The sequence below is a fragment of the Dendrobium catenatum genome, unplaced genomic scaffold (genome assembly GCF_001605985.2).
Source record: "Dendrobium catenatum unplaced genomic scaffold, ASM160598v2 fragScaff_scaffold_161, whole genome shotgun sequence".
NCBI lineage: Eukaryota > Viridiplantae > Streptophyta > Magnoliopsida > Asparagales > Orchidaceae > Dendrobium > Dendrobium catenatum.
The window spans coordinates 162,975-178,357 of NW_021318623.1; positions in this window are offsets into that span (position 1 = coordinate 162,975).

The window sequence follows — 15,383 nt, forward strand, 5'->3', positions numbered from 1 at the left end:
TATTTTGCATATTCGAATGGTTTCATACAATGACTCGTAGGATCTCGCATCTATCATCTATCTCTCCCTATATATTGAATGTAAGAACATTTATGTAGGTATTGCATGCTACTATTTCTTTATTTGTACGAAACTTACACATTTACTGGATATTTATTTGGCATTGGTCATGAAGGTACTGCAATATTCATCACCTCCTGTTATAATAGTCTATAGGTATTTTGCATATGCGAGAGGTTACCTACAATAGCTCATAGGAGCTCGCACCTATCATTTATCTCTCCCTACATGTTGAATGTAAGAACATTTATATAGTTATTGCATGCTACCATTGCTGAGGATTGGAGTATTTGCTTGTGCCTCTTCTAATTCATGTTGCAACTACCACTTGTATTTTCAAGATACTACAAGTTTCTGTCAGTGCTACCAAGTGAATGTATATTCTTATATTTTTGACGTTGTATACAGTGTATTGTTATGTTCGTCACTAACTTTCCCATGCAAACTAGTCAGTGGGCTATTATATCTTTTGTACATTGACTCTTAATATTTGTAAAGAATTGTGATCTTCAATTGCTAATCAATCACAACCATTTGAATGGATATTATAATATTCACTATGTGTCAACTTCCTTCACCCATAAGGAACTTGTAGACTTGCTAAACCCCACTTGGTTGGTAAGGACATCTTTGCAGTCATTGTATGCCTACCATCGTCACTTGCAAGTGCTTATTGCACTTGCATGTAGCTGAGTGGCATTGTCTGTTTGTAGACTACTACATTTGCTACACATCTTCCACATTCTATATATAAGCATATCACAGTGTACTCTCTTATTACTACTCACATGCAACTTGTTGTATATCATCCTGTATTTGTTGTGATCTCTAGTCCTTGCTTATGAACGACATGCTATATGTTCACGAGGGATCTCTCATCCTTGTAGTATATCTATTACTTCTACTTGCAAGTTAGCCACATTTGTCGTGCTCCTTTTTGTATTGTATTTGTAAATAGACGGTCTCTTGCAGCAACTCATGTGTAGATGCATTTGCCACAAATCATCAGCCATTATACATAAGTAGTTCATGTTCATTATAACTCTCTTATTTATGGCTATCACAACAAGTCATTAAATTCCATGAACATTCTTCATGACTTCCCAAAGATGATTCATTACACTCTTGTTATGGGTCTTTCGTCGTCTCCATGGGTTCTCATTCGTTTCAATAATAGACTGTGCATAAGTTTTTAGTTCACCACAAGTCTCACATTCATCCATTAGTGTTCATTTGCATGCTTTAGACCATCACTTAGCTTTTTGTATTTCCAAACTTTTTTGTATGTTTGCTGAATCAAAGTCTGATTCATTGCTTTAAATTTTTTCCCCTGTGGTTCGAATCATATACAAGTTTAATTCATTCAATTTTTGGCTTCTTGCATTTTAGTTTAGATTCAATTCACATTCACTTGAGTCCACTCTGTTCAATCAAGTTCAAGTTCCCTGTTGTTCAAAATTTTGTAAGTTTGGTGCCTTGTTTTTTTTTTTCGTCAAAGTCCTGTACATTTTTAGATGGAATTTCAACAGCCTCCCGGCATCTTCTCTATTCAGGGGAAATTTCAGGAGTCTGGGCCTCCCGCAATGCTAGAGAAAAGAGTGCACGGTCGGTGTCGGATAACACCACGGCCAAAAATCTTTAATCCCACCACGTCAGAGAAAGGTGTGTATGGGTCTTTAGACACTTGTTGAAAATGTGTAGTTTTATATTCATCCCTGTCATGCTAGAAAAAAGCATGTACGGGGTTTACCCGCCTTGCCGTAGGTGTCGCATAGGGTTCCCTTCCCAGTAGGCTAAAAAAAGTGTGCATGGGAAATTTTCCAGTGTCTCACTAACGGCGAAAAGGAGGTTTTGAGTTAGAAAGGTTATACCAGCACGTAAAGAATTGGCGACGATGGCGACGAAAATGATATGAAAAAATTCTTTTCCAATTCTCTTTTTTTTTTTTGAAACCTACTCTTCTCTTTTTTTTTTGAGTTCTTCTCATCTCTCTCTATCCTTTTTATTTATTTTCTTCTCTTTCCCCTTCTTTCTATTTTTTTTTTTGTTTTGAATCTCCCCCATCTTCTTCCTCTTCTTTTTTAAATATATCTTATATATATATATATATAATGGAATTATTATTATCATTATTATTGATAATGCTAATATTGTCATTAATAAGAATATTATTGTTAACAATAATATTAATAGTAATAAATAACTAATGTTAAAATTAAAATCAATGGTAATAACTATAATAATAATATAACAATAACAATAATAAATCATAATCATTAGTATCAATAGTAATACATATAATAAGAAAAAAAGTTCTAATATACTCTAGGGGTGTAAACGAGTCGAGTTGAGTCGAGTCGAGTATCTAGCTTATCAAGCCTGGCTCGTTTAACCTCAATGAGCTCGAACTCGAGCTCGAATTTGAGCTCGATTAATAAGCTCGAGCTCGACTCGTTTAAAAAACACGAAGCTCGAGATCGACTCAAAAACTCGAGCTCGAATCAAAAGCTCGAGCTCGTTTGAAAAGCTCGAGCTCGAATCAAAATTTTAGTTTTCTTTTAAATTTATAACAGTTAATTAAAATTTATTTTAAAATGTGAAATAAATAAATATATAATGTAGATGAAATAAATATATAATGAAGAAATTTATTTCTTACACAACTTTAACTTTTAATTTCTTAAAAAAAAATAATTGTAGAAGAAATAAATATATAATGAGCAATCATCAAATTTCATAACCTCCATTTTTTCACTTATTTTTTCCTTATAAATGTAATAATATATTAACATAATTTTCTCAAAGACCATATTCTCCTTTATTTTAAAAAAAAAAATCTTTAAAAAAAGATTAATATCAAGTACAATTTTTATGTAATTAAATACAATTAAAACTTGATAAAAATGAAAAAAAGCATTAATATCAAAGTTAAACCAAACTGCTTATCATCAGTCATCACATCATTACAAATAAAATGATAAACTAAAAAAAGGCGGAACTATTTTTTAGCTCCAAAAGAAGTTTCAAGATATAATAAAAATTAAAACTCAACAAAAGGTAGAACTATTTTTCCTTTTTCTATCTGATAATCCAAATGCTTCAAACTCTTCCATATCTACTCTTTAGTAAAAATATAATGCAGCAAACCTGAAAAATAAATGCTTCAAAATCTTTAAACTCTTCCAACTCAGCACGGTTCTCTGCGCTTCAGCAACACATTTAAGAGAGGAAAAGGTATGATGAAAATAGGAGACATGAAGATTCATGACCGGGTCTATCCGAAGCCGTGATTATGAAAAAATGCTTACAGGTTAGAATTATATTCACCCATCTGAAGACCCTATGCAAACAGGAGACATGAAGATGCATGAAGAATATTGAACATTATAAAAAGAAAGACATAATATGAAGATACATCAGTAATCATAAAGAGACATGAAGATGCATGAAGAATATTGAACATTATAAAAATAAAGACATAATATGAAGAGACATGAAGATACATCAGTAATTATGAAAAAAAGGCTTATAGGTCATTACTTTTAAATGCAGGATTGCAGATACATCAGTAACTATGAAAAAATACAAACAGGTCTAATGCAGAATAAAGAGCCATGAAGAATATATTTCTAACCTCAAATTTTCTCATGTAATCGGTAGGACAATCTCCACCTCTTCATCATCTTCCTCCTCCTACAAAAGCAAAGATAATTGAATATTCATATGTAAGTATTTGGGATACAAAACATATGTGTTCTATCTTGTATATAACATCATTACCTTAACCTTTCCCTTCAAGCCATAGTGGCAGCAAACCCAGTTGGAGCCACAAAGGAGAGCTTGCATAGTGTCAACCCCTAATTTTGATCGGTATGTATCAACTACTCTTTCTCCAGCACTGAAAGTGGATTCTGAAGCAACTGTACTAACAGGGATGGATAAAATATCCACTGCCATTCTCAAAAGTATGCGGTATTTGGCTTGATTGTTTTTCCACCATGCTATCACATCAAACTTCTATCCTTCACTACAAAGTTCTAAGCCATCTTCCAAGTAGTTGTCTAAATCTGATTTTATAGGCCTGGTGCTTGTTTTGGATGAGACAAATGAGGTGAAATCATGCCAACCACTATATTTTTTAGAATTAGATTGATGATCTACACTTTGCAATGAATTGGTTGTGCTCCTTGAACTCCCTCCTGCAATACCACCATCACCATCCAATTCGGCTTCAGAACTTCTAACTTATTCCTCATACATTTCATAGAGAAGACATCTAACATGCCGCACATTTCTCATGCTTTCATCTCCATGATATATCTTACTTAATTACAACAAACTTCATTCTTGGATCCATAACTGCGCCAAAAGCCATGAGGAGATTACATTCGCCCCAATATTTATCAAATTTAGCTTTCATCTTCTTAGTCATATCCACTATAAAATTATTAATAGAAATTGCCCCATCATCCAACACTTTCTTAATAGTACAGATTTGTGAAAGAAATAAATTTGTTGTAGGATAGTCTGTTCCTGAAATAATATCAGTTGCTTCATTGAAGAATCCCAAAATATCACATACCTTTTTAATTTTATCCCACTCCTCTGTTGGACATGCAACATATGCAACTTCTCTTTCGTTATATGAAAAAAATGCTTCCCTTAACCTTAATGCTACTGTCAACATTGAATAAGTTGAGTTCCAATGAGTTGGGCAATCCATTACTAGCTTTTTAGTAGGTAACTGTAACTGTTGGACAACTTCAGAAAATCTGACTAACCTTGCTTCAGATGCATTAACAAAACTCACAGTATCTCTAATTTTATCAATAATATACTCCACACTTTTAACGCCATCCTTAACCATAAGGTTTAGTATGTGAGCACAACAACGGACATGAAATAACCTTCCTCCAAAGAATAGTTTTTTCTTAACTCTAAAACTATCTTTTAAAAGTTTCATTGCCCTATCATTATTTAATGCATTATCAACTGAGATAGTAAAAACTTTATCCTCAACACCCCATTCACAAAGTGCCTTGTAGAATGTATCAACAATTTTAGTAGTCGTATGTGGTGGTGGCAAATGCAAAAAACTCAATACTCATTTCTGTAACTTCCACTGCGAATCAATATAATGAGCTGTGACTGCCATATATGAAATTCTCTGATTTTTTTACTTCCATAAATCTGTTGTAAAACTTATTTTGTTAATGCTCTTTAAAGCATTCTTCAAATTTTTTTCTCTCTTTCATACACTTGTATGACATCATTGCGTGTTGTTGCCCATGAGTACTTCACAAAAAAGGGTGACATAGACTTTAAAATTAAGTTGAATCCAAATTCTTCAACAATAGAAAATGGCTTCTCATTAATTAAAATGTAATGTGCTATCATCTCCCTAACTTTTTGATGATCGTATTTAAATGTTGTCAACATTCCACCATCTTGACTGCTTTGAGAGAATGAGTTTTCTATATCTGATGGCAAGATGTGTAAGATTTTTTGCTTTTTTATGGCACAAATTCTAGCACCACATCGGTCCAAATGTCTTTTAAATTGTGTAGTTGCACCAGTAACTCCAATAAGTAATTGTTTTTTACAATGCACACATTCTCCTTTTTTTGCCCAGTAGGAAGAATTACTTCCTTGAACTCATCCCAAACTTTAGATCTTTTTTTTCTTTTATTACTTCCAATAACATCTTCAACTTCTTCAATATCATCCACTTGATTTTCATTAGTCCACTTTTCAACCTCTTCATCAATCTCATTGTTAGCATTCTGTGTATTATTCTCATTCAAAGGTTGACTACCAACATAGGAGTGAAGATGGTCATCATGTCTTTCAGTCTCAATATTTGCAGGCTCAATATTATCCCCTTCCATACTAATAGGCGTTGACATTCTAAAAAAAATCATAATAACATGAGAATTGAAAATATATTTTTAGAGAATTAAAATACAACCTATACTTCAAAACCCACAAAACTAATGAACTCAAACTTTTGTTATTAATTATAACAAAAGTAGCCATTTAAAACACAGAAAGGACTCAACTATACAATAGCACTATAACAATAATACAGCACATTGAACTAAATCTAGGCACATGCATGATTTGTAAAATTTTATATACAGACTATAACAACAAGTTGGATAAAGAATAACAACACATTAACAGCACATTGGATAAAGAATAACAGCACATACAAACTATAAAAGCACACTACTACAGTGAATGATAAGAACCAACATGACACTACAATAATGAATGACAAGAAACAACAGGAATAAACGACATGAAGGGAAAACAGGCCTAAATGATAGCATCAGAAGAAGAAAAAAAATTCATCTACAATGATAAGAAACCCCCAAATCAAATAAAGAAGAAAAAAAACCCCAAATTATTCGGACATAAAGGGAAAACTCACGCAGACGAGATGCCGAATGTCCGACGTCGGAGTGAGCCGACTAATCAAGCAGGATCCCTAAGCTGAGATGCCGAAAATCGAAGCCGTCCAACGAACTTCGTGGAAGAAGAATGCTCGAACTCCCGTGACACCGTCCAATGCTCGCAGGCTCGCAGATAAAAACTGAAGCCGTCCAACGAACTTTGTGGAAGAAGAAAGCCCGAAATCCCGAATCTCGTCCAACGATCGCAGGCTCGCAGACAAGAAACGAAGCCGCTCTGGACACTAGAGAGAAAATAAAAACAAATGCAAAAAGATTTAGGGTTTAGGGTAACATATGCGGCTGGTTTAGGCCAAAAACCGGGGAGGCGGGGATGTCTAATTTTTTAATCAAAACATCAAATATTTAAATATGATATCTAATTATCTATATTATATAAATTAATCGAGTAGCTTATCAAGCTTACGAGTTGAGTCGGATTGAGCTCGAACTCGAGCTCGTTAATTAAACGAGCTTGATTGTAAGCTCGAGCTCGAGCTCAAAGCTCGATAAGCTCGGCTCGCGAGATCGTTAACGAGTCGATTTCAAGCCGGCTCGCGAGTCCGCTCGGCTCACTTACACCCCTAATATACCCTGTTCTGTGACTATGAGGGAGATCGGGTGAGGAGGCTGACTGGTGGTCGGTTACTTGGCTTGGAGAGGTGAAGAAGTTGTTGGCAAGGTCGGGTATTCGCCTTGGGTTAGGCATTCGGTCGCAGGGAGTTTGATAAGATGGGGATCGGTCAGCTATGACAGAGGAAGGAGGTTTGAATTCGGCTATGGAAGAGCTATTCGTGAGGAAGAAGGTCAGATCTATGCGGCGGAAGCAGTTTGGAGGTCAACGGGATAGAGGATTCGGCTAGTGCAGGAAGTTTCGGCTATAGGTTGAAAGGCTTGGTTGGGTTCTCACGTGCGGTAGGAGTCGAAGAGGGAGATAGGTCGATTGAAGCCTTCGGTTTGGTGTGGATATGCTCGATTGGGGCTGTTTGTGTGAGGGTCGGTGTTTGTAGTTGTGGAGGTCGAGATTCGATGGAGTTGGAGTGGGGCCTGCGTTCGAACTACAGAGGATTCGGGCGTCGAGATGTTTACGAAAGTTGGAGGAGGCGTCAGATGCGGGAAGAAGAATGGGATATCGGAAGAGGAGACGGAGTTTAGTCGTGGGTTTGTAAGGCTCGATGGGATGGGAGAAAGGGTCGAAAGTATGGACCGGAGCTACAGAACTTTGACTTGTAGCTTGTGGCAGGGAAATCGGATGAGTCTTATGAAGCTTCGGGTGTGGGAGATGTCGCTTAGGTTTGCCTGGAAGAAGTGGTCGAACAAGGTAGTGGTCGGGGTCGATTTCGAAGTGCGGAATCTTGTGCATAAGGCAAAGAAGCTGAAGACTTCACCTGATTCTCATTTTAACGACGCAAATAGGTGTGCTTTCGAGGCGGGATTTAAGAAGACATGATAGGAGAAGCGATGCTTTGGTGCCGTTTTGTAGAGGAAATGACTACTATAGCTAAGGCGAGATTTCTGGCAGGATTTGCGCACAGAATATGTCTAGCAAGCTATGGCAGGTAATGAGTAGAGCAAATTTTTTTTATTATATCTCTCTTTTTATTTGTGTCAGAGATCAATAGCCAATGACCCATTATTGCCACTCATGGATACAGTGCTAGAAGGTCCACCCCTTTTCATAAATTAATAAAAAGTTGATCATCATACACCTCACGAAGAAATGAACAGCATGGATCATAAAAGTGGCGTACTCAGTTTAACTGTGAATCAAAAAAATGAATGCCACTAAAGGAAATTTCAACGAATCAGTTAGAATAACAACCAATTTAATAGATTATCAAACATATCATTTTTTTAATATCGACAAAGTCAATGCATTTTGAACATATTTTATAAGATATTATGAATAAGAGTAATGTGATTGACATACAAGAAAAATTTGGGCATTATATATTTATAATGATATATATAATATAGATCATGTACAAAATTCAATGATTTGATCGAGTATAGAGTGTAATTCTCATTCAAAAAATAGAGTTGCTTCATCTATTGTTATAAATTAATAAACAAAATTTTCATTACCACAATCGAGGATAGCTCCAGTTGGTCTAGAGTTAAGAGAGAAGAAATGAAAATGAAATGGAAAAGGAAATATTAAAGAACATGAATTCAAAATAGCTTTCCCCTTTTGTTTGATGGAGGAGAAAGTGAACAACCATGTAATTCATGCTTCAGGTTTTACTTTAGCTTTTTCATAGGTTTCAGCAAAAGCACATAAAAAGTAATACATAAGTTAGAATTTCATTCATAAAATCAATTTTTTATGTATCACAATTAAACCAAAAGTCTACAGTTTTTTAATGACATATCCAATATCTTAAGTCTTCATCAGCTTGTGTTCATCGTGGCTATACTTATTTGCTTGGCTCCTAAAAAGATGATCAAATAATTTAACAAAAAGATCAACAAAACAAAAAAAAAAATTAAAAGTTGAAAAATTAAGATAAAATAATGTGTTGATGGTTTATTACTTTGGTTTATGTGCTCCATCAATCACTCTCAAACTTATCATCTTGAAATATAACTTATCTGGGTTCTTGGACATGGCTTACTCTCCAAGTCTCTATAAAACCAAAATATCCTCAAATCTCATTAGAACCCTTTCTGATACATATGTGGCCATTATACTATAGGATATTACTAAAAAAACCCTACATGAAGAGTCTCTTCTTTCTTATGAAATGACTTAGCTCTCTCCACATAATCATTGTGCTTCTCACGAAATCCAAACTTCTTTCTCACCTGACTGAAGATATAATTCACACAAGGAAAAAAAACACTTCACGCTTATTTACATAATTTACAAGAACTAATAAACAAGTAAATAAATAATTTAGTGGGCATTGTAAGGCTTATGATCGTGCCATTTCTTATATACTCGTATCAAAGTTGTTTTCCTAAGTGAAGATATCATCACCACCACACCATGAAATTCCTCACAAAACACCTCTTCTCCCAATTTTAACAAATTAATGTTGTTTGGTAGTAGGATTTAAGCAAAGATTTAACTTAAGTATCACCGAATAGTAAGAAGCAATTAAGCTTTTCAATGAATTTAAAAAAAAGAAAAAAAAACATAGAATTTCCATTCCTGAAGAAGCACACAAGGAGAAAAAGGAGAAAACAATCTTTACCTTCTCAGTGAAGTCTCATCATGACTTCCAATCCCGTAATGAGTTTCAATTTCAACAACTCAGTTTGTTTTCTTCTTTCCACCATGAGAAGAGGAATCTGACGTAACCTCCGATCCAAAAGAAGAAGAAGGCGAAGAAAGTCCTTTTACCGACTCTATCAAAACTCCTTACGTGAAGCCTGACTTCCTATGAGAGAGGAGAAGAAGGCTAAGAAGGTCCTTTTAGGGACTCCTTCAAAACTCCCATGCAAAGTTGAAAAAAGCAATGGTTTCAAAACTCCTCACACGAAGCCGAAGAAAGAAATGGATAGACGGGAGCGGAATTTGAAGAGGCACAAATCAAACAATGTAGAATAATTTTAATTAAAAAAATAATAATGAGGATCGCTTAATGGCAAAATCATAATCCACATTTTACAGTAGTATAGATATATTCAATTTTTCCTCTTAAATGAGTAAATCAAATTTTTTTCTACATGCATTTTACCTTTGAGGTGGGTGCTAGTTTAATTGATGCAACGAGTAAACACAAAAAAAGGAGTAATAAAGTTATATATGAAGGGTTATCTCAGAAGGAATCCATATTTTGTGGCTTTTAATGGCCTTCCTAGAGATTTTGAGGATGTTCTTATTTTTATGTTTTTTAAGGATCCAAAAATTTTCATATTCTTACATACCTATAATTCTACCCAACTACATTATTATCTTGTGTCATTTTTTTAATGGAGCTTCATATCAACACTAATGATAAAGAATTGTCCATCCCATGACCTAGAGTTGGCTACAATAGTGTTAGCTTTGAAAATCTGGAGGCATTATTTATATAGTGTAAGATGTGAAGTATTTTCTAATCACAAAAAATTTAAAATATATTTTTACAATAAGGAATTAAATTTGAGACAGCATAGATGATTAGAATTAATCAAGGATTATGATCTTGATATCCAATACAGCCCAATGTGGTGGCTAAGGAATTAAATAGGAAATTTAGTGGACATGCCAATTGGATGCTAATTTACAACAATAAATTGATCAAACATTTGACAGTATTACATTTAAAAGTGACTAGCTAGAAGGATCAAATCCCTAATAACTTATATCAAATGATAATACATCTGACTTTGTATTAAAGAGTTTAATAGGCAGATGAATCCAGTGGGGAATATCATAAGCTAATGAATCAAATTCAATCATGTTAAAGGCAAGATCTTATCCTTGATGACAAGCATCAATCAGAAGTAAGGGGACATCTTTGGATACCAAATTAGGTGTATTAGTTGTCGATCATAAGTAAGTGACAACTTTGGCTCATCATCTTATTAAGTGTATATTCTAACTATTATTCCTACACATGTAAAGCAAGGCAATAAATTAGCCAATCTTAATGGTTATAACATGAAACAAACAAACTAGGTCAAAATACTGATGCTAGGTGACATCTACATTCATAAATAGATGCAAATACATGGATTCAAATGTATCTGAAAAAAATAATATACAATGTACTAATTAAATTATACCTATTAGTTTGATATCCATTTCTTTGTTACTCAAATACTCAATACGATCATCTTTCCTCTTTCATATGCTTATATTAAATATTATAAATATTGGTGGCCACAAAATAAGATTTATCGATGGACAAAGAAAAAAATACTTTTTCTTTGTTTCAGCATAATAAAAAGAGAATAAATATGCATCAGTGTGAGATGAGCTGCAATAAAAAATACTACTCGGAGTTGCAATGACATTTAGCTTTGATGCCAAGATGCTGATTAGGTAGCTAGCTGGATATTGGATCTGTTAAAGAAATGAGGGAGAAAAAGTAATTGAGATAGAGACAAAAAGTTGGATATAGTTAGAAAGAGGTCAACCTTAGAGTCTAAAGATTTTTGCTTGAGTAGATCTAAAATTGAATATATGGAGTGTAATTTTAGTAGTGATAGACCTAGTGGTGGATTGTGACTTTGGGTGATCAAGTTATAAATAAGAGTACATGTTTTACATATCTTGGATCTATTATTCAGAGTGATGGCGAAATAGATGGGGATATTATAAGTAGAATTGAAGTTGGATGGTTGAAGTGGAGGAATGCATCAGGCTTGTTGTGTGATAGAAAAGTCCCCTTCAAACTTAAGGGAAGGTTCTATAAGAGGGTTGTGAGACCTGCATTGCTTTATGGTGCAGAATGCTGGCCATTAAAAGAGAAGCATAATACTAAGTTAAGTGTTGCAGAGATGAGGATGCTCAGGTGGATAAATGGTTTTACCCTTATAGACAAGATGCAAAATAAGCATATACGTGAAAAGGTTGGAGTAGCTCCAGTGGAAGATAAGATTAGAGAGAGTCATCTTGGATGGTTTGGTCACATAAAAAGGCGGCCGTCCGATGACCCAGTTAGGAAAGTAGAGGTATTAGATTCGACTTATGTTAAGAAAGGTAGAGGTAGACCTAAAAAGACTTGGTTAGAAAATATTAGAAATGATCTTTCTTTAATAGACTTAAACGAGAGTTTGACTTTTAATTGGACACAATGGAGACAAATGATTCATGTAGCCGACCCCACATAGTGGGACAAAGGCTTGTTGTTGTTGTTGTTTGTTGTTGTATTCTGCTTTCTCAAAGAATTGAGTTTTCACATCCTCAAAAAAAATTTTTTTTTGAACATTAGTACGGATTCAAATTGAGTTTTCTTAAGTGGTTGATATATAATAGAATAAATTGATCAAACATTTGTTAGTATTAAAATTAGAAGTGATTAGCTAAAAGGATCAAATCCCTAAAACCTACATCAAATGATAGTATAACTTATTTTGTGCGAAAGTGTTTGATAGGTGGATAAATTTAGTGGGGAATAACATCAGATAATGAATCAAATTCAATCAAGATAAAGGCAAGATCTTAACCTTGATGACCAAGCATGGATAAGAAGTGAGGGACATCTTTGGATACCAAAGGATTTTCATTTGATTTAAAAGATTTTAGTTGAAGCTAACTTTTCAAGCTACTCCATTCACACTTGTAGTATAAAAATGTATAAAGATTTGAAGTCACTATTCTGGTGGCCTAGAATAAAAAAATATATAATTGATTTTGTGTTTAAGTGTAACGCATGTCAAGTAATAAAAGCTGCACGTTAAAAACCCCATAGAATGTCATAGTCATTACATATGCTCGACCATTGCACATACATTTTGGTTGACTTCAAGTTTTTTTATTCAATTGTCATGATACCCCACACACTCGATAATTGCAATGCGAGACTCTTGATTTGGATCATACTCTAGACACATACAAATATTTTTGATTAATTTGATCGTGCATCTCGCATGATCGCGATCAATATTTCATCTCAAATCTCACTGTGATCACGATTTTTGTTTGATGAGTCTTGCTGTAATCACGATCGTGAATGCCTCATTTGATCAATTATAATTTTTGTTGTCCAAATCAGGTGGATTAGTTGTCGATATGCGTGCATATTATTTTGAAAATTTTGGTATAATTATCCTATTAGGATACACATATGAAACACTATATCTATGAACATTTTTAAGGAAATAATAGTTGAAGTGATTTAAAAAATAATATAAATTTTGAAGGTCATAAACGAGTTTTATTACTTTGTAAATTCTAAATAATATTTTTTATTGTTAGGAAACCACATCTACCTTCTCGTAAAAACTTCCTATTACCGATGTAAATTAGCCATGTGTGAATATGTATGTGCATATATATACATATACATATAAATATAATTATATGTATATATACATGCTATATATTTATAAATACATTTATATGTACTAGTAAAAATGCCCGTGCATTAAATGCACGTGACTAAAAATTTAAAAATAAAAATTCATATTATAAATATTTCAATTATATTATCATTATAAAGTTGAAAAAAATTTATTACTATAAATAATTATAATTATTATGATAAATTTTATATAATTAGGTAAATAGTTTTATATGACATGGATTTTCTATTATTCATGAATAATCTTGATATTAAATAATGTTATTAGTTAATAAACAGAATATTTATTTTTTGAACCGGATATCCATGAAGTTATAAGTTTTTTTTTAATTGTACGTTAATAAAATTTCAAACATTAATAATAAATAAAAAAATTAACAAAATAAATTTGAGTGGGTTGACTGGAGCATGGAGTGAACCAAAGCACTCAAAATGACTCATCGATTAACTTTAGGCGGCAACAGAGAAGTCGGCCTTTAGGCTAATTGGTTTTGATGGTAGTAATTCGAGTCTGCATTCGCCTAATTATGCAGTCAAAGTTTTAGTGGTAGGTTTGTTGGATAGATTTATGACTTTACCTTGAATATCTTTAAAAAGCACAAACAAATATAAGAACTTTTCCACTATATATTTGTGATTAACAAAATCAAGTTCAACTCAATGTGGCCTTATGGGGCCAACAATTGTGTTATCTTTTGTCGGTGATACATGATCTCCAACTCCATTTGAATAGTTAAGGATTAATGATCTTCAACAAATGTTATATATCAGTGTTGCACATCTTTGACCACTGATCTAATTCAATCTCAATATGTTTAGAAAAATAGGACCTCTGGTATTTGTAATTGCCTTGCCTTGTAACATCAATCTTAGTTGTACTTTCAAGTGATTACAAGCTTCTTTTTTGTATTTTACAACAAGAGAAGTATGGTCAATTTCTAGAGTTGTTTCCATAGAAAATCTATGCAAATTTCAAATCTGTAAACTTGTGATAATAAGAAAATTCTTATTCCATGGAGATATCCCCAACTAATTAGCAATTAGCTACATGATGAACACTGGCTTCAAATAGTTCTTGTTCTTCTTAAAACAACTCAAGCTCTATAGTAATTTTTTTACATCTCAACATGTCTTTTCTCCAGTATTTCTCATTTTGTCTAATGAAATCCTTTCGTTCAAGCTAAGAAAGACACATAGTGGCAAGAGGTGATGCATTCAAAGATTTGATCTCTACAAGAAAATAATATATGGTCACCTACTACTACCCCTCAAGGTAAAGAAACCCATATGTTGTAAAAGATTTTATAAGATCATGTATAAATCAGATGGGATTATGAGCATTACAAGGCTTAGTTGGTTACCAAAGGCTACAAAGAGACTTAAGGGATGGACTATAATGAAGTTTTTTCTTCCTACTTATATTTAGCAAGGGAAGAACTTTGTATGACAACTAAAAAAATTGTTGTATTACTTGAAGATAGCGTATTGCAATTGATTTCATAAATTCTCCTTTAGGAATGATAACTATTATTTCTTGCTTACAATTGTTATCTCTCTTGCAAGACAAATTTTGACATCTTTTTAAAAGAAAATTGGGCCTTAGGAGAAAGAATGTGCGCTCCTGAAACTCAAAAAGGATTTATAGGAGGAAGAGACAAATGTTTTTAGATTTTTTTTTTAAAAAAAAAATTACTATATTTTTGAAATTTTCAAAGTATGAGATTGATTATTTTCCTTCTTTAAATATTTAAAATGGTAAATAATTTTTAAAACTGCAAAATTATGGACAAAAATTTGCCCCCTAAGGCTAGTGAGTGATGTGGGCAGCACAAGGCTATGACCTAGGCATACCAACACTTAGTTTGGGCCATTCAAGTTTGTTTTCGGACTCGAATATGCCTTTTAAGTTGTT